This window comes from Procambarus clarkii, chromosome 79 (genome assembly GCF_040958095.1).
Source record: "Procambarus clarkii isolate CNS0578487 chromosome 79, FALCON_Pclarkii_2.0, whole genome shotgun sequence".
NCBI classification, from domain to species: domain Eukaryota; kingdom Metazoa; phylum Arthropoda; class Malacostraca; order Decapoda; family Cambaridae; genus Procambarus; species Procambarus clarkii.
Window position 1 is genome coordinate 5,274,086 of NC_091228.1, and position 27,500 is coordinate 5,301,585.

The 27,500-nt window shown below is 43.8% G+C and overlaps 1 protein-coding gene across 1 annotated transcript in view; it reads left to right on the forward strand.

The window, feature by feature from the left end:
- The window catches only part of LOC138357639 (uncharacterized protein PF3D7_1120600-like), a 93,076-nt gene that overhangs the window by 2,638 nt on the left and 62,938 nt on the right, over positions 1-27,500 (forward strand). The window lies entirely within an intron of this gene.

Here is a 27,500-nt window from a genome sequence, read left to right on the forward strand (position 1 = left end):
AATTAATAAAATAGTACAAACTGGTGAATATAAGAGATAATAATATAAAATTTATATCCAGTATATCATTTTTTTTGAGTAAGCCTACGGACCCGTGAATAAAAATAGCTGTGATTTGTCCAACCCGTTCTCGCACTTTCGTATAGTCAATATTGACTTATTAAATACGTGCATATGTGACATACTAAACATACTAATTTACCTTGAAAAGCTTCATAGAAAACACCGACCTTACCTAACCTTCTTAGTATGTTAAGATAAGCATCATATTGCTTCGTAATTACAATTATTACTTAATCTATTATAGGTATAGGTTAAGTAATAATTGTAATTACGAAGCAATAAGATGCTTATCTTAACATACTAAGAAGGTTAGGTAAGGTCGGTGTTTTCTATGAAGTGCGAGAACGGGTTGGATTTGTAATTTCACGGGCGGTTCAGGGACACAGTTCCGACACATGACACATGGAGCCTCATGATGATGGCAGTGTCCTCAATGACACACTATGGTCGCGTGACCAGCATACGCCATTTATTGGCGTCATTTTTATCATCGATTTATCGTGATATAATTAGATTTTTTTTTAAGCAGTTAGGTGCTTTCGTGCCTTGAAACTTTGACAGGTATTTTCACCTAATCTTTCTCACGTAATTCGTCTTTTTTTACATAATTGACCCATTCGTTTAAAATGGGTCATTTTAGAAATAGAAATTGAAGTTAATTTCATTAGTTAACTTCGAAGTTCATTAATCTTCATTAGTCAACTTCGAAGCTCAATTAACATCAGTTAATTTCAAAGTTAACATAACATCGTTATGTTATCTGCTCATCGGCCTGGGTAGGTTAGATAGGTCGCTTGGGGGTCCAAAGCGTTTGGTTAGACAGAAGTTGTTGTTTTCTTACACTGAAAAAGGTAAGTTGGTCAGGTCGTACTGCTGTTTTAGAGACTTCCAGTAAGTAGTCTTTCCGGTTACTTCTCGTGGTCATTGTCCTGTCTGATTGCGTGGACCTGGAAACCTGCTCTGGACACACGGGGGTCTGGAAGATGCTGAAACTCTTTATAGAGTTCTGATTGTGAGAGTCTGGAAAGCAATTAGAACTCTCTTTTTTTTTAAAGGATCAAGCGTTCAGTTCTGAATAGTTGAAATTCTCAGGGTAAGCGTTTTTTTGGGGAACATTGAACTTTTTTGACGAATATTCATACTCAACTGAATCGAATGTTGCATACTTAAAAGCGATCAAGTTCATACTTTTTACGGCAAATTTTTTTTTAAAACGTCTTTGAAATTCTGAAACATTGGTATTGCTTCTGAGATTCTCTCAATTTTCTCTCTCTCATTATATATATATATATATATATATATATATATATATATATATATATATATATATATATATATATATATATATATATATATATATATATGTGACCGAAAGGGTAAGATTAATGATTCTAACATGAATTTTCTCAATATTTCTTATGTTTTTCTTCACTGTCGAGGGAAGTTGAAAAATTAACACTCCAAAGTTCATTTTTACACTTTACAATAGTCTGACGCATGGGAATGCGTTTCGCAAGGTAGACCTTACATTTTCAAAGACAATTTTACCGTGTTTAATATCGGATTACATTCTTTTTGGGTCAGATGGTGGATGAATGTCATAACAAGGGGATATTAATTGGGTATTAAATATATCAATGCATAAATGGATCAGGTTAGATAACTTGATATCCTACCCTAGATAACCTGGGTATTAAATGTATCAACAGGGCAGCTTATGTTCCTTAGGTAGAGTCATTAGATGCTGTCTCTGTGTTGGCTCGGAGTCTTGAAGTGGGTAGAATATAGTTGTGCATTAATTGGCTGTTGATTGTTGGTGTTGACTTTTTGATGTGTAGTGCCTCACTGATGTCGAGTCTCCTGCTGTCGCTGTATTTATCGATGATTTCTGTGTTGCTTGTTAAGATGTTTCTGGTGATGGTCTGGTTGTGTGAGGAGATTATATGTTCCTTGATGGAGCCCTGTTGTTTGTGCAGTGTTAATCGCCTGGAGAGAGACGTTGTTGTCTTGCCTATATATTGAGATCGTTGGGGCTTACAGTCCCCAAGTGGGCATGTGAAGGCATAGACGACATTGATCTCTCTTAAGGCGTTTTGCTTCGTGTCTGGAGAGTTTTTCATAAGCAAGTTTGCGGTCTTCTTGTTCATGTAGTAAATTGTGAATTGCATTTTCTGATTTGTGTCTGTGGGGATAACGTTCCTATTAATAATATCTTTCAGGACGTTTTTCTCCGTTTTATGAAACGTGGAAAAGACATTCCTATAAAACAGTCTAATAGTTACAAATGTTAGTTGACTCTTCAGAGGTTGCATGGCTAGTCACCTTCCTTTTAGACCTCATTAAAACGTGACATTAAAATGGTTTCTGGTTCGTAAATGAGTGCAGCGGACACTTAAGAGTTCAAAATGTTTCTGGAATGCAGTTATGAATCATTGATTCCAGATGGATAGTGGCTAGACTAATTACGCTGGAAAACATTTTGGGCACAACTAACTTAACCTTCGGTTTGTACAAACTGCTGGGTGCTTAAGTCAGGTTAAGTTAATGTGACTGGAACGTTGCTGGAGATGATTTCTGAGAGAGGAGGACCGTTTGGGCAGTGTGTGTTTATGTGTGTGTGTGTGTGTGAGAGTGTGTGTGTGTGTGTGTGTGCGTGTGTGTGTGTATGTGTGTGTGTGTGTGTGTGTGTATGTGTGTGTGTGTGAGAGTGTGTGTGTGTGTGTGTGTGTGTGTGTGTGTGTGTATGTGTGTGTGTGTGTGTGTGTGTGTGTGTATTTATTTGTTTAATATTTATTATTTGTACCTGAAGGATCGAGCTGTTAGCTCTTGGGCCCCGCTTTTCTAACCGTCGGTTGTTTTATGTACTAACTCCCAACCTAATTCACTCTTACCATATGTACTGTATATATTTATCTTACACACACACACACACACACACACACACACACACACACACACACACACACACACACACACACACACACACACACACACACACACACACGTCACACATAACGTCTGCGGCATATGCGAGGCTGGCTAACATCAGAACAGCGTTCAGGAACCTGTGTAAGGAATCATTCAGAATCTTGTACACCACATATGTAAGACCAATCCTGGAGTATGCGGCCCCAGCATGGAGCCCGTACCTTGTCAAGCACAAGACGAAGCTGGAAAAAGTCCAAAGGTATGCTACTAGACTAGTCCCAGAATTAAGAGGCATGAGTTATGAGGAAAGGCTGCGGGAAATGCACCTCACGACACTGGAAGACAGAAGAGTAAGGGGGGACATGATCACAACCTACAAAATCCTCAGGGGAATCGACCGGGTAAACAAGGACGAACTTTTCAACACTGGTGGGACGCGAACAAGGGGACACAGGTGGAAGCTGAGTACCCAAATGAGCCACAGAGACGTTAGAAAGAACTTTTTCAGTGTCAGAGTAGTTAGCAAATGGAATGCATTAGGAAGTGATGTGGTGGAGGCTGACTCCATTCACAGTTTCAAATGTAGATATGATAGAGCCCAATAGGCTCAGGAATCTGTACACCAGTTGATTGACGGTTGAGAGGCGGGACCAAAGAGCTAGAGCTCAACCCCCGCAAGCACAATTAGGTGAGTACAATTAGGTGAGTACACACACACACACTCTCCACACAGATGGAGACTGAGTACCCACATGAGCCACAGAGACGTTAGAAAGAACTTCTTCAGTGTCATAGTAGTTAACAAATGGAATGCATTAGGCAGTGATGTGGTGGAGGCTGACTCCATACACAGCTTCAAGTGTAGATATGATAGAGCCCAATAGGCTCAGGAACCTGTACACCAGTTGATTGACAGTTGAGAGGCGGGACCAAAGAGCCAGAGCTCAACCCCCGCAAACACAACTAGGTGAGTACAACTAGGTGAGTACCAGTTGATTGACTGTTGAGAGGCGGGACCAAAGAGCCAGAGCTCAACCCCCGCAAGCACAACCAGATGAGTACAACTAGGTGAGTACCCACACACACAATTCCCAGGATGCAGCAGCTGTGTGAATACCCAATTACTATTTACTGCTAGGTGAACATAGGCATCAGGTGAAAGAAACACTACCTATTTCTTTCTGGTCTAAAAGCAACAAAGATATTGGAACCCCATAATAAATTGCATTCTGTAATCCGAAAGGTTTTTGGACTGGAAAATTGAGTGGAGCGAAAAATTTGAAAATAGGCTGTCATCTCCGGCGGATATATGCTGGAGGAGAAAGTTTAGCGTGATACATGCTGGATGAGTATACATGAGTATACATAAGTGATACATATATAAAGAAGTAAGCTACATCAACATCAAGGGAAGAAGTGAAATTCCTCCAGAAAATTTCCCATAAGAGAAGAATTTTCCCTGAAAATTTCCATTAAGAAGAATTTAACCTGAAAATTTTCCAGAAAAGAAGAATTTTCCCTGAAAATTTCCCAGAAGAGAAGATTTTTCCCTGAAAATTTCTCAGAAAAAAAATATCCCTGAAAATTTCCCAGAAAAGAAGTATTTTCCCTGAAAATTTCCCAGAAAAGAAGACTTTTCCCTGGAGAAGAATAGATCAAAGACACATGCAGGAATATTGAGGCTAAGAATATTTAGAATACATAATGTATAGTGATACATAAGTGACATATTCCTACTGAAGTATGAATTACAGACAGACAGACACATTCTGAAGAATGATAGACTCTATCAGCACCAAGAACAGAAGAATGATAGACTCTATCACCACCAAGAACAGAAGAATGATAGGCTCTATCACCACCAAGAACAGAAGAATGATAGACTCTATCACCACCAAGAACAGAAGAATGATAGGCTCTATCACCACCAAGAACAGAAGAATGATAGACTCTATCAGCACCAAGAACCGAAGAATGATAGACTCTATCAGCACCAAGAACTGAAGAATGATAGACTCTATCAGCACCAAAAACCGAAGAATGATAGACTCTACTTAAGAACACAGATAGAAATGCTTATTACTGAAGGACAAATAACTCAATCAACCAATCAAGTTTCCAATCGAAGCTGTGTCTCTGTGAACCATTAGCGGACCGTGAAGCTGAACCACGTCTGATTCAGAATACAGCTTCCACCAGTTTCACCCATAGTCGGCACCTGGTGAAATTGGTGGCCACACGACTCACCCTGCATCGTATATATGTATATATGTATGTAAACACATACATACCTGTGAATGTATATGTATCCACCACCACCCCTTCTCTCCACACGACACAGGACAACAATTGAGCTGCCCTCAGCACGAAATATCTCTTTTTAAAAGTTCCTGTTGCTAAACCCTTACACTCTATACATTTTGATGCGTGTAGTGCCCAGGGGGAGGACTTAGAGCCTGAAGAGAGGACCTTAGAGCCCAGAAAGAGAGGACCTTAGAGCCCAGAGAGACGACTTAGAGCCCAGAGAGAGGACCTTAGAGCCCAGATGAGGACCTTAGAGCCCAGAGGAGGACCTTAGAGCCCAGAGGGAGGCCTTAGAGCCCACAGGGAGGACTTAGAGCCCTGAGGGAGGACTTAGAGCCCAGAGAGAGGACCTTAGAGCCCAGATGAGGACCTTAGAGCCCAGAGGAGGACCTTAGAGCCCAGAGGGAGGCCTTAGAGCCCACAGGGAGGACTTAGAGCCCTGAGGGAGGACTTAGAGCCCAGAGAGAGGACCTTAGAGCCGAGAGGGAGGACCTTAGAGCCCAGAGGGAGGACCTAGAGCCCAGAGGGAGGACTTAGAGCCCAGAGGGAGGCCTTAGAGCCCAGAGGAAGGACTTAGAGCCCAGAGAGAGGACCTTAGAGCCCAGAGAGAGGACCTTAGAGCCCAGAGAGAGGACCTTAGAGCCCAGAGGAGGACCTTAGAGTCCAGAGGGAGGACTTAGAGCCCAGAGGGAGGACCTTAGAGCCCAGGGGGAGGACGTAGAGCCGGAAGAGAGGACCTTAGACCCCAGAGGGAGGACTTAGAGCCCAGAGGGAGGACTTAGAGCCCAGAGGAAGGACTTAGAGCCCAGATGGAGGACCTTAGAGCCCAGAGAGAGGACCTTAGAGCCCAGAGGGAGGACGTTAGAGCCCAGAGGGAGGACCTTAGAGCCCAGAGGGAGGACCTTAGAGCCCAGAGAGAGGACCTTAGAGCCCAGAGGGAGGACGTTAGAGCCCAGAGGGAGGACCTTAGAGCCCAGATGGAGGACCTTAGAGCCCAGAGAGAGGACCTTAGAGCCCAGAGGGAGGACGTTAGAGCCCAGAGGGAGGACCTTAGAGCCCAGAGAGAGGACCTTAGAGCCCAGAGAGAGGACCTTAGAGCCCAGAGAGAGGACCTTAGAGCCCAGAGGAGGATCTTAGAGCCCAGAGGAGGACCTTAGAGCCCAGAGGGAGGACCTTAGAGCCCACATGGAGGACCTTAGAGCCACAGGGAGGACGTTAGAGCCCAGAGAGAAGACCTTAGAGCCCAGAGAGAAGACCTTAGAGCCCAGAGAGAAGACCTTAGAGCCCAGAGAGAAGACCTTAGAGCCCAGAGAGAAGACCTTAGAGCCCAGAAAGAACACCTTTAATTTACACAACTCGAATGTTTGAATCATTCCGAGTGAAACATTTAATACATCAATAAACCATTTCGAAACACTTTCACCAGAAAAGGAAGTGAATTCTCTGACAGAAGATCCGTTGCAACATGGAAATCTCTCTCACTCTCTCTCTCTCTCTCTCTCTCTCTCTCTCTCTCTCTCTCTCTCTCTCTCTCTCTCTCTCTCTCGCGAGACATACATACAACATAACCCCGAAGCCCTGCATTAGTAATCCCTAGAACAGCTCAGAGCTGACTTCCGCATCAAGAAGGTTCGTAATAAATCATTGTAGCTTTCAGAGGGGATCCTGGTTGGGATTATAGAACACATTGCAGATTTAATGGTTGCAGGGAAGATCCGGAACGATGCTGTCTAAGAGATGAGTGGAGATGCAGCCTCTTCTGCTTCTTCGGTACTCATCTGTCATTGATATCTCATCCTTCCTTCATCTGTCATTGATATCTCATTCTTCAGCATCTGTCATTGATATCTCATTCTTCAGCATCTGTTATTGATATCTCATCCTTCAGCATCTGTCATTGATATCTCATTCTTCAGTATCTGTCATTGATATCTCATTATTCAGCATCTGTCATTGATATCTTATTATTCAGCATCTGGCATTGATATCTCATTCAGCATCTGCCATTGATATCTCATTCAGCATCTGCAATTGATATCTCATTCTTCAGCATCTGCCATTGATATCTCATTCTTCAGCATCTGCCATTGATATCTCATTCAGCATCTGCCATTGATATCTCATTCAGCATCTGCCATTGATATCTCATTCTTAAGCATGTGCCATTGATATCTCATTCTTCAGCATCTGCAATTGATATCTCATTCTTCAGCATCTGCCATTGATATCTCATTCTTCAGCATCTCCCATTGATATCTCATTCTCACAATAGCTTCGTGAATCTGACCCTAGGGCTGTTATACAAGCCTGATGTCACGGAGTCTCTAACGTAACAATTTCAATGGTTTTTGGCTAGCCAAAGCGTACAGGCAATCCAGTTGCCATACGAGACAACGTAGATATGGGGGTGATTGACATTTCACCTAACCATCGTAATTTGTACGTAGAGCGTAGATGATTGGGGGAGTGTTGTTGAGATATCAGTTCAGGTGCTGGTGTAGATTGGGAATACACTTCGAAGTGAATCCTATGTGTCATACACTTTGAAGTGAATCCTATGTGTCATACACTTCGAAGTGAATCCTATGTGTCATACACTTCGAAGTGAATCCTATGTGTCATACACTTCGAAGTGAATCCTATGTGTCATACACTTCGGGGTGATCTCTGTATGTGTCATACACTTAGAGGTGACTAGACCACACACACTAGAAGGTGAAGGGACGACGACGTTTCGGTCCGTCCTGGACCATTCCACAATCCACTTGAGAATGGTCCAGGACGGACCGAAACGTGGTCGTCCCTTCACCTTCTAGTGTGTGGTCTGGTCAACATACTTTAGCCCCGTTATTGTGACTCCTCGCCTGCACTTAGGGGTCACCTCTGTGTAATACATTCGGGTCACCTCTATTCATGTCATTATTCCATGTGGCGGAACAAGGAAACCTTTATTGTACCGGTGGAACCTCTGTTCATTTGGCTTCCATATGCTTCATATCTCCCGCTATCTGGTGATGAAGTTATATATGCCGGTGTAATCAACAGATAACATTTGTAATTGTCTAAATCAAATTGGATCTTCTCTCGTTGTTAGTTATTTCGTGTTTTGTGATTTCTTGCAACAACGGAAGTTGTTGTGCTTATGGGTCGTGTCTCTTCATACAGGATAGAACTAGGAGCAGCTTATGTCATACCTGGAGCGTACCTGTAGAAGGTTTCGGGGGTTCTTCTACTGACCGAGCATGGCCCGAGGCCAGGCTTGACTTGTGAGAGTTTGGTCCACCAGGCTGTTGCTTGGAGCGGCCCGCAGGCCCACATATACCTGGTTGATGGGGTTCTGGGAGTTCTTCTACTGCCCAAGCCCGGCCCGAGGCCAGGCTTGACTTGTGAGAGTTTGGTCCACTTGGCTGTTGCTTGGAGCGGCCCGCAGGCCCACATATCCCCTACAGCCTGATTGGTCCGGCACTTCTTGCAAGAACTGGTCCAAGTACCTCTTGAAGACAATCTCACCTGCCATTTGCGAAACCTGTACATCTTAAACTGTGTTAAGCAGTTGATGAGCTTTGAAATTTCACAACCTTAGATTATTGTTGTAATAAATAACTCCGTAGAGCTTCAGACTTCATAACTTGATTCAATGAACACAACTCAGCTGTCATGAGCAAAGAGTTAGATTCTAGAACAAGTCAATTGTTACTTTTCATTTTGTGTTGGAAAGGTTCGTGACCCGTTCGGTTCGTGGTGGAGGCCTGGTCGAGGACCGGGCCGCGGGGACACTAAAAGCCCCGAAATCATCTCAAGATAACCTCAAGATAACCCGTATGACAATTATATGTCATTTTCATTGACCAACCACTTGGGTTGGACGGTAGAGCGACGGTCTCGCTTCATGCAGGTCGGCGTTCAATCCCCTCGACCGGCCACAAGTGGTTGGGCACCATTCCTTTCCCCCGTCCCATCCCAAATACTTATCCTGACCCCTTCCAAGTGTTATATAGTCGTAATGACTTGCATCTTACGTGTGTGTGTGTGTGTGTGTGTGTGTGTGTGTGTGTGTGTGTGTGTGTGTGTGTGTGTGTGTATTCACCTAGTTGTGCTTGCGGGGGTTGAGCTCTGGCTCTTTGGTCCCGCCTCTCAACCGTCAATCAACTGTTGTCCAGTTAATTGACGGTTGAGATTGTGTGTGTGTGTATGTGTGTGTGTGTGTGTGTGTGTGTGTGTGCGTGTTTCATTTGCGTGTGGACGTGCGAATTGAAAGACACTGCAAATTTCGAGAGAAGAATTTGTACTATTTTTAATCGAGAACTTTGACCGACGAAGAATTTCCTTAATTCCTGACCGGCAATGCTGTAGAATTAGTTTATTTTTATCTCGAATGTTCTTTCGTGAATGATATCAGGCTTGGTGTATACCACTGCCACAGTGTTGGGCAGGTGTGGAATCTGAGTGTCACAGTCAGTGACAGACAGGTGTGTGATACCTGAAAGCTTAAGTTAATAACATCATCGAGTTTTAAAATATTTGTTTTAAAAATTGGGAAAACAGTGTTTCGTAAATTATCAACAGTTAATACATTTTTAGCCTCCGGCCTGTTACCTAGCAGTAAAATAGGTACCTGGGTGTTAGTCAGCTGTCACGGGCTGCTTCCTGGGGGTGGAGGCCTGGTCGAGGACCGGGCCGCGGGGACACTAAAGCCCCGAAATCATCTCAAGATAACCTCAAGATAACCTGGATGTTAGTCAGCTGTCACTGGCTGCTTCCTGGGGGGTGGAGGCCTGGTCGAGGACCGGGCCGCGGGGACACTAAAGCCCCGAAATCATCTCAAGATAACCGTCCCAGCAACAACGTCAAGATTGCACCTGGCAAGGACATTACCTTTTCCTTGCAACATGCAAGGAAGACATAGAAGTCTTGCTTACCTTTGGCTCCATAATCTCAGAACACTACTCAACATCACGTACGTGAGACTTAAATCCATCGAGGCGGCATCGTTGGCACCACAGCCTGATTGCATATCCACACAAGGTCATTGTTGGCTTGACTTGGCCCAATCGCTGCCGTAGTTCACAGGTCAAAGGAACCGAGTCGGGATTCACCCACGACCCGAGTTATGGAAGGTATATCTCTGTTATCTCGTCACAGTAGCTGAAATGATATTCAGCTAACTTGCAGTCTCCCCCAGCACCTCTTGCAACGTGATATCAACAGTATCAATGTTGATTGAGTGATATATCAATGCTCTTTTTCAGGGTAGCCTCTTGGATCTGGGGTGTTTGTTGTTGTTAAAGATTCGCTACCTGGAACAAGAACTCCCAAGTAGCACGGGCTATGGTGAGCCCGTAGTGGTACTCTGGGGTGACGGTGGAGCGATGTAGCCACAAACCCATTGTTGATGTGATGACTTATATTGAATTTTGTAACTAGCTCATCAAGATTGTAACTTGCTTAGCTAAATGAATTGTGTGGTTCAGTCCCTGAGCCCATTATGTGCCTCTGTAACCCTCTCCACTACCGCCCACAAGATGGGTATGGGGTGCATAATAAATGAACTAAACTAAACTAAACGTGTGGTAATGCCAGGGCTATAAAAGTTGTTTAAAGTATAGACTTGTGATCCTGTGGTCCTGAGTTCGATTCCAGGCGCCGCCGAGAAACAATGGGCAGAGTTTCTTTCACCCTATGCCCCTGTTACCCAGCAGTAAAATAGGTACCTGGGTGTTAGTCAGCTGTCACGGGCTGCTTCCTGGGGTGGAGGCCTGGTCGAGGACCGGGCCGCGGGGACACTAAAGCCCCGAAATCATCTCAAGATAACCTCAAGATAGGCCGGTATAGCATTCCTGGAGCTTTGTCGGTCATTTAAGAGAATGACAAACCTTTCATTTCAAGACATTTATTGATATCGTGTTTTTGGGTTATCTTGAAGTTATCTTGAGATGATTTTGGGGCTTAGCGTCCCCGCGGCCCGGTCCTCGACCAGGTCTTCTTTTTGTTACACATCCCCAGGAAGCAGCCCGTAGCAGCTGTCTAACTCCCAGGTACCTATTTACTGTTAGGTGAACAGCGGGGCATCAGGGTGAAAGAAACTCTGCCTATTTGTTTCCGCCTCCACCGGGGATCGAACCCGGAACTTTAGGACTACGAAACCCGAGCGCTGTCCACTCAGCCGTGAGGCCCCGTAATATATATATATATATATATATATATATATATATATATATATATATATATATATATATATATATATATGTATATATATATATATATAACCTCGTTAAGAGGCTGATGAGGTCACCCTCTTGAAGTCCCCGGAGTTCAATCCCCGACCGTCCACAAGTGGTTGGGCACCATTCCTTTCCCCTGTCCCATCCCAAATCCTTATCCTGACCCCCTTCCCAGTGCTATATAGTCGTAATGACTTGGCGCTTTCACCCTGATGGTTCTATTCACTTCCTTTTCCACCTTTTCCTCCTCCTCTTCCTTTGGGCTGGTTGGCGGTGATAGCTAGACAGGCTAATTCAGCTGGAATAACACCAGGAGTATATAATTACTAGTGAGGGGATTAATAGCAGATAATGCTCTATCCTCCTTGCTCCCACACACACGCACGCACACACACACACACACACACACACACACACACACACACACACACACACACACACACACAAATGTAGATATGATAGAGCCCAATAGGCTCAGGAATCTGTACACCAGTTGATTGACGGTTGAGAGGCGGGACCAAAGAGCCAGAGCTCAACCCCCGCAAGCACAATTAGGTGAGTACACACACTCACGCAACTACCACTACCACTCTCCCCCACAACCACCACCCCTACACCACCACAACCACTACCCCACCACCACAACCACTACCCCCCCACCACCACAACCACCCCCCCACCACACCACCACTACCCCCCCCCACCACCACAACCCCCAGTCCTCCACCACCACAACTACCACTACCCCCCCCCACACCACCACTACTCCCCCCCCCACCACCACAACCACCTACCCCACCACCACAACCACCTACCTCACCACCACAACCACCACTACCACCCCTCCACCACCATAACCACTCCCCCCACCACCACAACCACTACCACCCCCCCCCCCCCACCACCACTACCCCCCACCACCACAACCACCTACCCACCACCACTACCACCCCCCACCACCACAACCACCCCCCAACCACTACAGTGAACTCAGTTGCGACAGCACCCTGAATATTCAGGCCCTGGGCTTGCTGGAGAAGTCCATTATATTTGTATACGCCTCTGCTCACTCGAGACCTTGTTTACATGAGTCAATGAATTAATGAATGCATACATGAGTGAGTTAAAACATGCCAGTGAGTGAGTGAATGATACAATGAGCAAATGGGAGAGTGAATGATGAAGCGGTGAGTGAATTAAGCTGTGAATGAATGAGTCAGTGAATGAATGAAGCGGTGAGTAAAGCATTGAGTGAATGAGACAGTGAGTGGATGAGACAGTGAGTGAATGAGACAGTGAGTGAATGAGACAGTGAGTGAATAAGATAGTGAAGGAGTTCATTGGTTGTTAGTGTATTATATTTCGAAAGCACACACACACACACACACACACACACACACACACACACACACACACACACACACACACACACACACACACACACACACACACACACACACACACACACACACACACACACACACACACACACACACACACACACACACACACACACACACACACACACACACACACACATACACACACACACGCACACACACACACACACACATACACACACACACACACACACACACACACACACATACACACACACACATACACACACACACACACACACACACACACACACACATACACACACACACACACACACACACACACACACACATACACACACACACACACACACACACACACACACACACATACACACACACACACACACACACACACACACACACACACACACACACACACACATACACACACACACACACACACACACACACACACACACACACACACACACACACACACACACTAATGTGTGTGTGTGTGTGTGTATGTGTGCACTTCTCAATCTTCCCTTCTTCTGATTCTTTATTCATTGTCTTCAATGTTTATCTCTCAATTATTTGCCTCTTCACGATTCTCTACATTTTTTTTTCTCTCTCTCTCTCTCTCTCTCTCTCTCTCTCTCTCTCTCTCTCTCTCTCTCTCTCTCTCTCTCTCTCTCTCTCTCTCTCTCTCTCTCACTCTGTCTCTCTCTCTCTCTCTCTCTCTCTCACTCTGTCTCTCTCTCTCTCTGAGAGTACTTCATAAATCCTCATATATTTCCCCGTATCAGTCGCCAGCAGCAGCCATCAAAGGAGTATTTTCCCCTCTTCCCCAAAAGGTGCGACGATCCTGCCCTATGTGAACAACGCCTTTGGGGAGAACTTGTACCTTTTGAACGTATGGTGACGCTGGGGGAGGGGGGAGAAGAGAACCATTGTTACAGGGGGGACCATGAAGCCCCTTCTGGTGGCAGATTTTCGAATCATTCTGACACCCGAAATAACTGAATTGGTATAGAAAATTAATTTGCTTAGCTGGATCAAAATGAGTGCACAACAGTCGTGTGGATCAAGTTTTGGGGTTATCTTGAGGTTATCTTAAAGCAGTAAAATAGATACCTGGGTGTTAGTCAGCTGTCACGGGCTGCTTCCTGGGGGTGGAGGCCTGGTCGAGGACCGGGCCGCGGGGACACTAAAGCCCCGAACTCATCTCAAGATAACCTCAGGAAGAGAGAGAAAAAAATCCCTCATAGCTCATGAATAAAGCCCAAGAGATGCCTTGTATTCTCACTTCTTGGTGTTGCGACAGAACGAAGCCCACTCAGCCCCCTGACAATCTCAGTCACTTGACTGATTGGTGGTTGAGATGACCGACAAATCAATCTTTAATTCAGCGAATCAACAGGACATGAGGATGGAGTAGTTGTCATTCACCTTTAACGACTGAACAAATCCACAAGGGCCGTGACGAGGATTCGAACCTGCGTCCGGGAGCATCCTTTTAACCCTGTCGTAGCTCAGTCGATTAAGGCAGTGTGTGGGATGCTCCCGGACGCAGGTTCGAATCCTCGTCACGGCCCTTGTGGATTTGTTCATTTGATGCATCATGTTATTGTGATCTCTGTGTGTGACCTCTACCTTGAGGTTACCTTGAGGTGCTTCCGGGGCTTAGCGTCCCCGCGGCCCGGTCGTCGACCAGGCCTCCTGGTTGCTGGACTGATCAACCAGGCTGTTGGACGCGGCTGCTCGCAGCCTGACGTATGACTGTTTGCGAAATCTTTCCCTATTAAGACTCCTTAATAGCACGGTCGATAGAGCTTCGGCTTCACACACGTGGGGACCCGGGTTCGAGTCTCCTAGAACCCAGGTGAATGGGATGGCAGGAACTCCATTTGAATTAATGGTTCTTTTGGGTGATTCATTCGGTGAGTCAGAGATTGTAAGGGGTTGAGCCTGCCGATGAGGCGATGGGAGAGGTGATGAGTCAGTGGATGAGTCAGTTGCTACGTCAGTGGATGAGTCAGTCGGTGAAGTGGTATGTAAGTCATTGAGTCAACCAGTGGCTGAATCATTCGATACGTCAGTGGATGAGTCAGTCGGTGAAGCAGTATGCATGTCATTGAGTCAACCAGTGGCTGAATCAGTCGCTGTATCTATGAGTCAGTCACTGAATCAGTAGCTGAGTCAATCAGTGATTCAGTCAGTGAATCAGTAAGTGACGCAGTTGATGAATCAGTCAGTGAACCAGCGGGTGAATCAATCGATGAATCGGCCAGCAATGAATCCCCATGCGAATCAGTAGGTGAATCAGTCGTCGAATCAGTCACTATAGACATTCTCAAAGCCCAATAACTTTGACCTCACACGGCATCAACGCCACTCAGAGTGACCTGACTTGACAAGTCACTGCACAACCTGTCAAACAGGTCAACACTAACGAGGGAACGACCAATTAGTGTCAAACCATTGCCTATCTGATAGCACACCTTTAGTCAGTTCCAGAATAGTGATAACAATGATAATATTACCATAACAAATTATAGTTGACATAAACATTCCTAATGAAATACATATAAATTCATATATATATGTGAAATACATATTGGTGGTATGTGTGTTTTATCACGTGTTAATTTATATGATATACACACACATATATATCTAAGAAATAACAATGTGTATTCAATCTTTATCTGAGAAATAGCTATGTGTATTCAATCTTTATCTGAGAAATAGCTATGTGTATTCAATCTTTATCTGAGAAATAGCTATGTGTATTCAATCTTTATCTGAGAAATAGCTATGTGTATTCAATGTTTATCTGAGAAATAGCTATGTGTATTCAATGTTTATCTGAGAAATAGCTATGTGTATTCAATGTTTAACTGAGAAATAACTTTTTAAAATGACAGCAAAAGGTTTCAATGGTAATTATCGGGACTAAATCGAATACACTTTGTTTTATAAGAGTTTCGAGTTGCTATAAACTTTCTAATGTCATTTTGAATGCCATGGGTGACGAATTGGTGCTGGGTGAATATTGAATTGAATGAAATGAATGAAATGAAATTCAACAAAATGAAAGGTTTGTGCAATGCCCATACACTGTGGTGGGTGCTGTGTGTATGTGTATGTGTAGTGAGTATACACTAAGATCATACACATATAGGATCCGACTGTATACTGTGTTCACTATACACACACTACCTTGAGGTGCTTCCGGGGCTTAGTGTCCCCGCGGCCCGGTCGTCGACCAGGCCTCCTGGTTGCTGGACTGATCTGATCTGATCTGATCTGATCTGACTGACACGCTGCACAATATGCGGAAATAACAGCATTTAAAACGAGCTGTTTCATCTCGGAATGGCCTGGTTACGACGTATGATAAGTGAACATTCGTAGATTCATTGGTGGGCCTGACGGCTGAGTTAATACCGCTCGGGATTCGTAATCCTAAGGGTCCGGGTTCACCTAGCAGTAAATAGGTACCTGGGAGTTAGACAGCTACTAGGGGACTGCTTCCTGGTGGGGAAAGTTGATTGATAGTTGAGAGGCGGGCCCGAAGAGCCAGAGCTCAACCCCCGCAAGCATAACTAGGTGAGTACAATAAAATCGGATACATCCTACATTCTTTACCTCAAGGTGGTGAATACAATGTTCATTGTTTAAGAAACATTGAATACATCATACAACACCTTGAGAAAGGGTGTAGAATACATCCGAAAATTTATTTTTAATACACTTACACATACATTGGGTCTATTCTTCATTTTCATTCAAGCACTACGGCATTTGTAGTTTCTTCAAAACAATTTTTAATGTATTCTTAACATAAAACTTTATTTTAAATTTAATGTATTCACACTGTAACTAACTACTAATTCCCCCCCCCCCTCACACCCCCAGGAAGCAGCCCGTGACAGCTGACTAACTCCCAGGTACCTATTTACTGTAAGGTTAACAGGGACATCAGTAGTGAAAGAAACTTTGCCCATTTGTTTCTGCCTGGTCCGGAAATCGAACCCGGGCCACAGAATTACGAGTCCTGCGCGCTGTCCGCTCAGCCACCAGACCCTCCCCTGATGTGTTAAGGGGCTGGTGTTGGTCCACTGACATGATCACGTCATTAAAGGTATAGTGAGTGAAGCAACTCTTGGACACATTGCTAAACTTTCTAAACTTTTAGCGACCCAAAAAAAATTCAAAACTTTCCAGAATAAAACGCTCAAAACTTTTTTGTTTAAGGAAAATATTGAAACCTTTTGTGGACTAACATTTTTTTAAAAGTTTTGTGAGGGGGGGGAGGAGGGAACGTATACAATTCCGACGTTTATAACACAAGATGCAACCCACAACAGCTAACTAACTCCCAAATACCCATTTAATTCAGTGAAAAAAAATACGTCAGATGTAAAAAAAAGTGCGTCTTTAAAATGTATGAGAAAGGTATGATTCGTCTTTAAAATGAATGAGAAAGGTATGATACGTCTTAAAAATGAATGAGAAAGGTATGATACGTCTTTAAACTGAATGAGAAAGGTATGATATATCTTTAAACTGAATGAGAAAGGTATGATACTTCTTTAAACTGAATGACAAAAATGTAATATTTCTTGAAAATGAATGAGAAAGGTATGATACGTCTTAAAAATGAATGAGAAAGGTATGATACGTCTTTAAAATGAATGAGAAAGGTATGATACGTCTTAAAAATGAATGAGAAAGGTATGATACTTCTTTAAACTGAATGACAAAAATGTAATATTTCTTGAAAATGAATGAGAAAGGTATGTTATTTATTTTCAATATATGAGAAAGGTATGATAAACCGTCTTTAAATTATACGAGAGAGATAATAATCTTCATTCTCTAATATAAGAAAGATTTGACTCTTTCATTTTAACAAGTATATAAGGGCCATGACTTCTGTAATTGTGAACATTGTATCAAGGTATCATTTATAAAATCAGTAGGAGCCGTGGAGGAGATTCGAACCTATGTGCTCTGGGTACACCCAAGCACGTACTGTAAACCACTACACCAAGACGTGGTTAAAAAAAATTGCAACCTGGAACTCTACTGAATCCTCTAGGGTTCGTGAGGCTTATTGAAAAAAATTATTAAAGAGGATATATCTTGAGGTTATCTTGAGATGATTTCGGGGCTTTAGTGTCCCCGCGGCCCGGTCCTCGACCAGGCCTCCACCCGCAGGAAGCAGCCCGTGACAACTGACTAACACCCAGGTACCTATTTTACTGCTAGGTAACAGGGGCATAGGGTGAAAGAAACTTTTGCCCATTGTTTCTCGCCGGCCCCTGGGATCGACCCCGAGACCACAGGATCACAAGTCCAGCGTGCTGTCCGCTCGGCCGACCGGCTCCCTAATATGTGAGCTTTTTGATAAAATATTTTGATGCGATGGAATGGGATCGAACTAGTGTGTCTGGACGCTTTAGGAAAGCGTATTATACCTACTGGATCACCCACGAAGGTGTCATTGTATATGGTCAATTTCTGTTTTGTTTTGCCTTTATTTTTCAAATTGTTTCACTGATTCAGTTATTCTCATACGTCTGTTTCTCTCCTCTCTTTATTGGTTTTTTCTAATTTTATTTTACTTTATTTCTGCTAATTCACTTATGCTTTATTTCCTATTTTTAGCTTAATTTTCCTCTTTATTTCCTTCATCTGCAAATGGTCTTTATTTCCCTATTTCCTAATTATTTATTATTTTTTATTTCGTTTTTCTGAAAAATTTCTTAATTCTCTCCTTCTCCTTCTCCTTATATTCTTCACTGCACTTCAGATCCTTCTCCTTATTGCCCCTTGTGGTGCGTCTTAATACCAGATATAATTGGTCTACCGCTAGCCAATCACAGCGCGGACATCAATAAACATTAAATGTCATTGGCTGGCATTTAAACTATAAAAAAATGCTTCATGGGTATAACTCCGTCCCGTGAGATGTCTGGAACAGTAATGGTTGTTAAATAAAGCAAAAACTAATGATACTACAATGTTTTTTGTTTTGGGGGGAGGTGCGGGGGGCTGCAAGTTTGTCTCTGTTTTAGAACGTCATTGAAGCTTTCAATCTTGCTTTGAAATAGCTATGTGTAATGATTTTATATGCACGTTTGCAAGCAAGATGTTCCCTCCATGCTGGTTTGATATTTATCAGGAAAGTGGAAGAGATATTTAACATCCAAGCTCCCTGATAGGGAGCCGGTCGGCCGAGCGGACAGCACGCTGGACTTGTGATCCTGTGGTCCTGGGATCGATCCCAGGCGCCGGCGAGAAATAATGGGCACAGTTTCTTTCACCCCTGATGCGCGTGTTACCTAGCAGTAAAATAGGTACCTGGGTGTTAGTCAGCTGTCACGGGCTGCTTCCTGGGGGTGGAGGCCTGGATCGAGGACCGGGCCGCGGGGACACTAAAAGCCCCGAAATCATCTCAAGGATAACCTCAAGAAGATCTTCCTCCCTCCCTCACTTGGGTAAAAATGGTCGTGTCCTCTTGGGAATAGAGGATGCAATGTTTTATAATCTAGAAGAGAATGGCTAAGTTGAAGAAGTTGAAAAACCTGATTTCAAGAGAAGACACTATGGGGGAATTTAGAAAGTTCTTTAATGAAATTGGTTGCAAAGATTTGCTGTTAGTCAAGGAAGTAATTGAGATGTATGTCAGGGTTTGTGAAATATACGATAAAGGCACAAAAAATAGTTATTCCGACAGCAGAGATGCAGAACTAGGAAACAGGATTGGTTCAACAAAATTTCCGAGAGGGCCAGAGACCAAAAGACACAAAAATGGAATCAATACAGGAAGAGGCCGAACCCCCAAACATACCAGCGATACAAAGATGCGAGAAACAACTACACGGCAGTGAGGAGAGAGACAGAAAGAAATTCTGAAAAAAGGGATAGTGGACAAATGTAAAACAGAACCAGGCCTATTCTATTAATTCATTTAAAGCAAACTGCAGGTAAAGGATAATATTCAGAAGTTGAAAACGGGGAACAGATTCACTGAAAATGAAAAGGAAATGTGTGAAACATTAAACGAAAAGTTCCAAAGTGTGTTTGAGCAAAATTAAATCTTCAGAGAACTAGACACAATAAGAATTCCATAGAACAACATAGAGCACATAGAGGTGTCTAGAGACGAAGTGGAAAAAAAAATGCTCAAGGACCAGTCCAGCAACCAGGAGGCCTGGTCGACGACCGGGCCGCGGGGACACTAAGCCCCGGAAGCACCTCAAGGTAGGAGCTAAGTAAGAACAAAGCAGTTGGTCCAGATGGAGTTTCACCATGGGTACTGAGAGAATGTGCACCTGAGCTCAGCATTCCACTTCAACTGATTTTTCAGGCATCCCTGTGTACAAGAGTCCTAGCAAATGTGTGGGAAAAGGTAAACCAATTTTTAATCTACAAAAGTGGCAGTAGGGAACACCCCTTCAATTATAGACCTGTATAATTAACAAGTGTAATAGTCAAAATATTGGAAAAAATCATTAAAACTAAATGGGTAGAACACCTTAAGAAAAAATATATTTATAAAAGTGAGTATGGCTTTCGATCTGGAAGATCCTGTGTAGCAAATTTACTCAGTTTCTATGATCGAGCCACAGAGATTTTACAGGAAAGAGATGGTTGGGTTGACTGCATCTACCTGGACCTAAAAGAGGTTTCCAACAGAGTTCTACATTAGAGATTGTTCCGGAAACTGGAACATACTGGAGGAGTGACAGATAGGCTTCTAACATGGATACAAAAATATCTGACAGAAAAATGAGGGCTGTGATCAGAGGCAATGTATCGGACTGGAGAAATGTCACAAGTGGAGTACCACAGGGTTCAGTTCTTGCACCATTGATGTTTATTGTCTACATAAATGATCTACCAGTTGGTATACAGAATTATATGAACATGTTTGCTGATGATGCTAAGATAATAAGAAGGATAAGAAACTTAGATGATTGTCATGCCCTTCAAGATGACCTGGACAAAATAAGTATATGGAGCACCACTTGGCAAATGGAATTTAATGTTAATAAATGCCATGTTATGGAATGTGGAATAGGAGAAAATAGACCCCATACAACCTATAAATTGTGTTAAAAAGCTTTACAAAATTCTGATAAAGAGAGAGATGTAGTGGTGGTTCTAGATAGAAACTATCACCTGAGGACCACATAAAGAACATTGTGCGAGGAGCCTTAATTGCGTTTAAATACATGGATGGGGAAATACTAAAGACATTGTTCACGACCTTTGTGAGACCAAAGCTGGAATATGCAGCAGCTGCATGGTGCCCATATGTCAAGCAGCACATCAACAAACTGGAAAAGGCGCAAAGACATGTAACTAAATGGCTCCCAGAACTGAAAGACAAGAGCTACAAGGAAAAGTTAGAGGCATTAAATATTACAAACACTTGAAGATTAAAAAAGAGGTGATATGATCACTACGTACAAAATACGTAACAGGAACCGACAAAATTGATAGGGAAGAATTCCTGAGACCTGGAACTTTAAGAACAAAAGGTCATTGATTTAAACTAACTAAACAAAGCTACCGAAGAAATATAAGAAAAATCACTTTCGCAAACAGAGTGGTAGACGGTTGGAACAAGTTAGGTGAGAAGGTGGTGGAGGCCAAGACCGTCAGTACTTTCAAAGCGTTATATGACAAAGAGTGCTGGGAAGACGGGACACCACGAGCGTAGCTCTCATCCTGTAACTACACTTAGGTATTAACACACACAGTATGTATGTATGTATATATATATATATATATATATATATATATATATATATATATATATATATATATATATATATATATATAATATACACTGTAGGTCGGAACTGACACCTGTCAATCACCTAGACATCAGCGGTTATTACCTAGCTGTAAAAGAGTGCTAATGCAAAATGTCATGACCTTTACAAGTTATGCTGATCATTGGTTAAAACACCGATTGTCTCCAATAATGCAAAAGGTTGCAGTCATTACCCACGCGAGTCTCCTGGCATTGATGATCAGTTCCACTGTTGGTGTTTGTCGACTTTGGCCCTTCTTTCTGTCTGGCTCTGGTACAGCTTCGTGCTAAAGTTATCTGGTATTACGTTGCCTTTAGTTAGTCACACTAGCACCTCTATCTTTAAATTGTTGACAGTGTGTGGGTTTTTTTTGTTGCAAATTAAGATTCGTTTCATTGTTGGTCAAACCACATGCTAGAAGGTGAAGGGACGACGACGACGACGTTTCGGTCCTGTCCAAGACTATTTTCAAGTTGATTGTGAGAATAGACTCAATTATCTGTTTGTGTGTGTTCTCAAAATCGGCTTGAGAATGGTCCAGCTAAGGCCAGATTCACGAAAGCACTTACGAACCTGGGTCCAGATTCACGAAAGCACTTACGAACCTGGGGCCAGATTCACGAAAGCACTTATGCAAGCACTTACGAACCTGGGACCAGATTCACGAAAGCACTTACGCAAGCACTTACGAACCTGAAGCCAGATTCACGAAAGCACTTACGCAAGCACTTACGAACCTGGGGCCAGATTCACGAAGTAGTTACGCAAGCACTTACGAACCTGTCCATCTTTTCTCAATCTTTGGCGGCTTTGTTTACAATTATTAAACAGTTAATGAGCTCCGAAGCACCAGGAGGCTGTTTATAACAATAACAACAGTTGATTGGCAAGTTTTCATGCTTGTAAACTGTTTAATAAATGTAACCAAAGCCGTCAAAGATTGAGGAAAGATGTACACGTTCGTAAGTTCTTGCGTAACTGCTTCGTGAATCTGGCCCCAGGACGGACCGAAACGTCGTCGTCCCTTCACCTTCTAGTGTGTGGTCTGGTCAACATATTTCAGCCACGTTATTGTGACTCCTCGCCTGCACTCATTTCACTGTTTTTGGGGGTTAATGGAGCCGTCACTGTTGTAAATTGTGTGATTCATCTTTGTGCTGTGATTAGCACTGTGGCACGGTGGATAGTGCAGTCAGTACACAACCGAAAGGCCTCTGGTTCGATTCCCATGGCATGACGGATAAGTTTGAGAACGTTTTCTTATGCCTGTTGCAGCTGTTCACCTGTTATATGTACCTGAGAGTCTTGCAACTATTGTGAGGTTACAACCTAAGGGAGGTGAATAGTTGGTCTTGTGGGTTAAGACCAGGACACAGATTTACGAAGCAGTTACGCAAGCACTTACGAACCTGGGGCTAGATTCACGAAACAGTTACGCAAACACTTACGAACCTGGGGCCAGATTCACGAAGCAGTTACGCAAACACTTACGAACCTGGGGCTAGATTCACGAAGCAGTTACGCAAACACTTACGAACCTGGGGCTAGATTCACGAAGCAGTTACGCAAGCACTTACGAACGTGGGGCCAGATTCACGAAGCAGTTACGCAAACACTTACGAACCTGGGGCTAGATTCACGAAGCAGTTACGCAAGCACTTACGAACGTGGGGCCAGATTCACGAAGCCGTTACGCAAGCACTTACGAACGTGTACATCTTTCCTCAATCTTTGACGGCTTTGGTTACATTTATTAAACAGTTTACAAGCATGAAAACTTGCCAATCAACTGTTGTTATTGTTATAAACAGCCTCCTGGTGCTTCGGAGCTCATTAACTGTTTAATAATTGTAAACAAAGCCGCCAAAGATGGAGAAAAGATGGACAGGTTCGTAAGTGCTTGCGTAACTACTTCGTGAATCTGGCCCCAGGTTCGTAAGTGCTTGCGTAACTGCTCCGTGAATCTGGCCTAGGTTCGAAAGTGCTTGCGTAGCTGCTTCGTGAATCTGGCCCCAGGTTCGTAAGTGTTTGCGTAACTGCTTCGTGAATCTGGCCCCAGGTTCGTAAGTGCTTGTGTAACTGCTTCGTGAATCTGGCCCCAGGTTCATAAGTGCTTGCGTAACTGCTTAGTGAATCTGGCCCTAGGTTCGTAAGTGCTTGCGTAACTGCTTAGTGAATCTGGCCCTAGGTTCATAAGTGCTTGCGTAACTGCTTCGTGAATCTGGCCCCAGGAGACTCCTGTCAGTCGACGTTTACGGGCTCACCATAGCCCGTGCTACATGGACACTTCGTTCTGAGTAGCTAAATCTGAAACAACTACTTCTCAGTCGGCTCTGCTGAGGACTGACCTACTACCAGCCTATCCCCCACAACTTGTACCCCTGCAAAGTCGCCAAGTTGGCAGGCTCATTTGCAAGCGTGAGATAACCTATCGTTCAGTGCTCTAGTGTCTCAGTTCGGGATTAATTGATGGTAATGATATCCTCTCATGAAGGTAGGATAACCAAACGCGATAACACAATATACTAAACATTTACCGGGACAAAAGTAGACTCGCTAGAAGATAACAAAATATCCGACAGTTAAATCCTGACCGAGTGCTCCAAGTAAAGTTTTAATGCAAATTGCAACGTCGCTCAGAGCAACAGTCCAGCAACCAGGAGGCCTGGTCGACGACCGGGCCGCGGGGACACTAAGCCCCGGAAGCACCTCAAGGTAACCTCAAGGCAAGGTGGAGCTCTCTTTGCTCCATAATTATACTTCCCTCAAACACAACTGCAGAAACTTCGTAGTCGACACATAGACATTATAACCTAACCTAACCTAACCTAACCTAACCTAATACTGACACAGGACACTAATGAGTAAACTAGGATATAAACACATATATATATATATATATATGTTATATGATATATTACTTGAGGTGATAAAATACTGTGCCCAAGATTACCATCAGAGTGCCGGCGGGCTGATGGGCAAATAGCCTCGGCTACCATCAGCTTTTGTCCGGTCGTGTTGGTCGAGTGGTTAAGGGATCCTGTACGCCAGTTGTAGAGTGCTGCTGGCAGTATGGGTTCGAGTCACTTCTGGGGTGTGAGTTTTCAGTTGAATGTATGCCTGGGGACCATTCAGGCTTGTTCGTATATATATATATATATATATATATATATATATATATATATATATATATATATATATATATATATATATATATATATATATATAACTCGTCTCTCATGAGGGGTATTCGAGCGACAATAACACCATATTTAAACAAAATAAATCCACAAGAGCTGTTATTAGGATTCGAACCTGCGCGTTGGGTGTTCAGGAATGGGTTCTACTCGACTAAACCACGAGCAGTGCGTAGGTTCGAACACTAATCAAGGCCCTTGTGGATTTGAAGGTAGTGATCATGTCTCCCCACTACTCTTCTGTCTTCCAGTGTCGTAAGGTGCATTTCCCGCAGCCTTTCCTCGTAACTCATGCCTCTTAGTTCTGGGACTAGTCTAGTGGCATACCTCTGGACTTTTTCCAGCTTCTTATGCTTGACAAGGTACGGGTTCCATGTCGAGGCTGCATACTGCAGGATTGGTCTTACATATGTGGTGTACAAGATTCTGAATGATTCCTTACTCAGGTTCCTGAACGCTGTTCTGATGTTAGCCAGCCTCGCATATGCCGCAGACGTTATTCTCTTTATGTGGGCTTTAGGAGACAGGTTTGGTGTGATATCAACTCCTAGATCCTTCTCTCTGTCCGTTTCATAAAGGACTTCATTTCCTATTCTGTATCCTGTGTCTGGCCTCCTGTTTCATCAACCTAGTTCCATTACCTTACACGTACTTGAGTTGAACTTTAGTGGCCATTTGTTAGACCATTCATTCACTTTGTCTAGGTCATCTTGTAGCCTCATACTATCTTCCTGTCTTAATCCTCCTCATAATTTTTCTGTCGGGCCTGGGGAGGGGGGGGGAGGACCTGGTATGGGGAGGGTGGGGTGGAGGGCTGGTTTTGGGGGGTGGGGAAGAGGGGGGGGGGTTGTGGGACTTGGGGAAGGGGGAGGTTCACTCAATGTGTCTTCCATATTTAAAGTGATCTTTACCGCGAATCTCTCACCAAGTTTAATATTACATTACTGTTATAAAGAGTTGGCGCTGAAACCTTTTGGGCAAACTCACAGTATTTCTAGAATATAAGCATACTCAAGTATCCCAGCAAGTATATATATATATATATATATATATATATATATATATATATATATATATATATATATATATATATATAACTAAAAGGGGTACCACCTCTGTTGCAAGTGTAGGGACCCATCATCTTATTACAAGGAAAATGGGGAGGGACATTTATCTACTGTTAACAGACTGAAAGACAAGCTGCTCCCATTTTTGGCAGCCTGTTGTGGTTGGTAGATGATCACGAGGCCATTCTCTTGCCTTCTGGTGCTCCCTTTCAACGTCATCAGTGGTGTCACCGCGGTAGATCTCTCATTTTCCAGTTCCCACGACGAATCCGATGCGTTTTGCTGGAGTGACGTGCTGTGCGACTCGTCCCTGCGATGACTCGGATCGTACTGACGCCCGGGCGGCGCCTGCGATTCCCGCCTCTGGCAACTATGTCACGTCACGTCCGGGCGCTCTCCCATTGGTCACGCCTCCAACGCCCAGCCAATCGCCGACTCTACATCCGGGAGACTCAGTGTCTTAACTTCCGATTTCCTTTTGGCAGGAACTGATCCTGGATCTGGTTGAGCCAGCCATCTTGTCTTCCCAGGCTAGGTTCCGGCTCTTCATTTACACAACTTATAACCGAAATAACATAAAATCCTCGCTTCTTGCTTCTTCTTAAGAGTAACCAAACAAAACTAAAGAGCTTCAAGACTATGTACAAGCTGGAAAAGGACTCTTATTAGGTGGGAAAGGCGCATATCTTACCGGTACACATAACATTGGCTAGACTTTACTCTTTTTGGGAGGAAAGGGGAGTTTGTTATATATTAAACAGCCTTTCAGGCTATCACAGCAGTGCTAGTTAGGACTCAGCAGTGAAACAGGATAACGTCGGCCGCGTGTGAACGCTCTTGCACCAACTATCGACTGGAATTAGTGTCTTGGGGTCATTCCCGTTTTGAATTGCAGATCAGTGAGCTGGCTGATTAATGTATGCATATGCTGTGTTATGCTCACTTGAAGGAAGGGGTGTGAGTGACTGGGGGAGGGAATGGGTGTCTGTGAGTGGCGTGCCACTCATCCTGTGAGTGGACACACCGCCAGTGACAGTATTGGGCAGCACCACTCATCCTGTGAGTGAACACACCTCCATAGTGACAGTATTGGGCAGCACCACTCATCCTGTGAGTGAACACACCTCCATAGTGACAGTATTGGGCAGCGCCACTCATCCTGTGAGTGAACACACCGCCAGTGACAGTATTGGGCAGCGCCACTCATCCTGTGAGTGGACACACCGCCATAGTAACAGTATTGGGGAGCGCCACTCATCCTGTGAGTGGACACACCGCCATAGTGGTAGTATTTGGCAGCGCCACTCATGCTGTGAGTGAACACACCGCCATAGTGACAGTATTGGGCAGCGCCACTCATCCTGTGAGTGGACACACCGCCATAGTGACAGTATTGGGGAGCGCCACTCATCCTGTGAGTGGACACACCGCCATAGTGACAGTATTGGGGAGCGCCACTCATCCTGTGAGTGGACACACCGCCATAGTGACAGTATTGGGCAGCGTCACTCATCCTGTGAGTGAACACACCGCCATA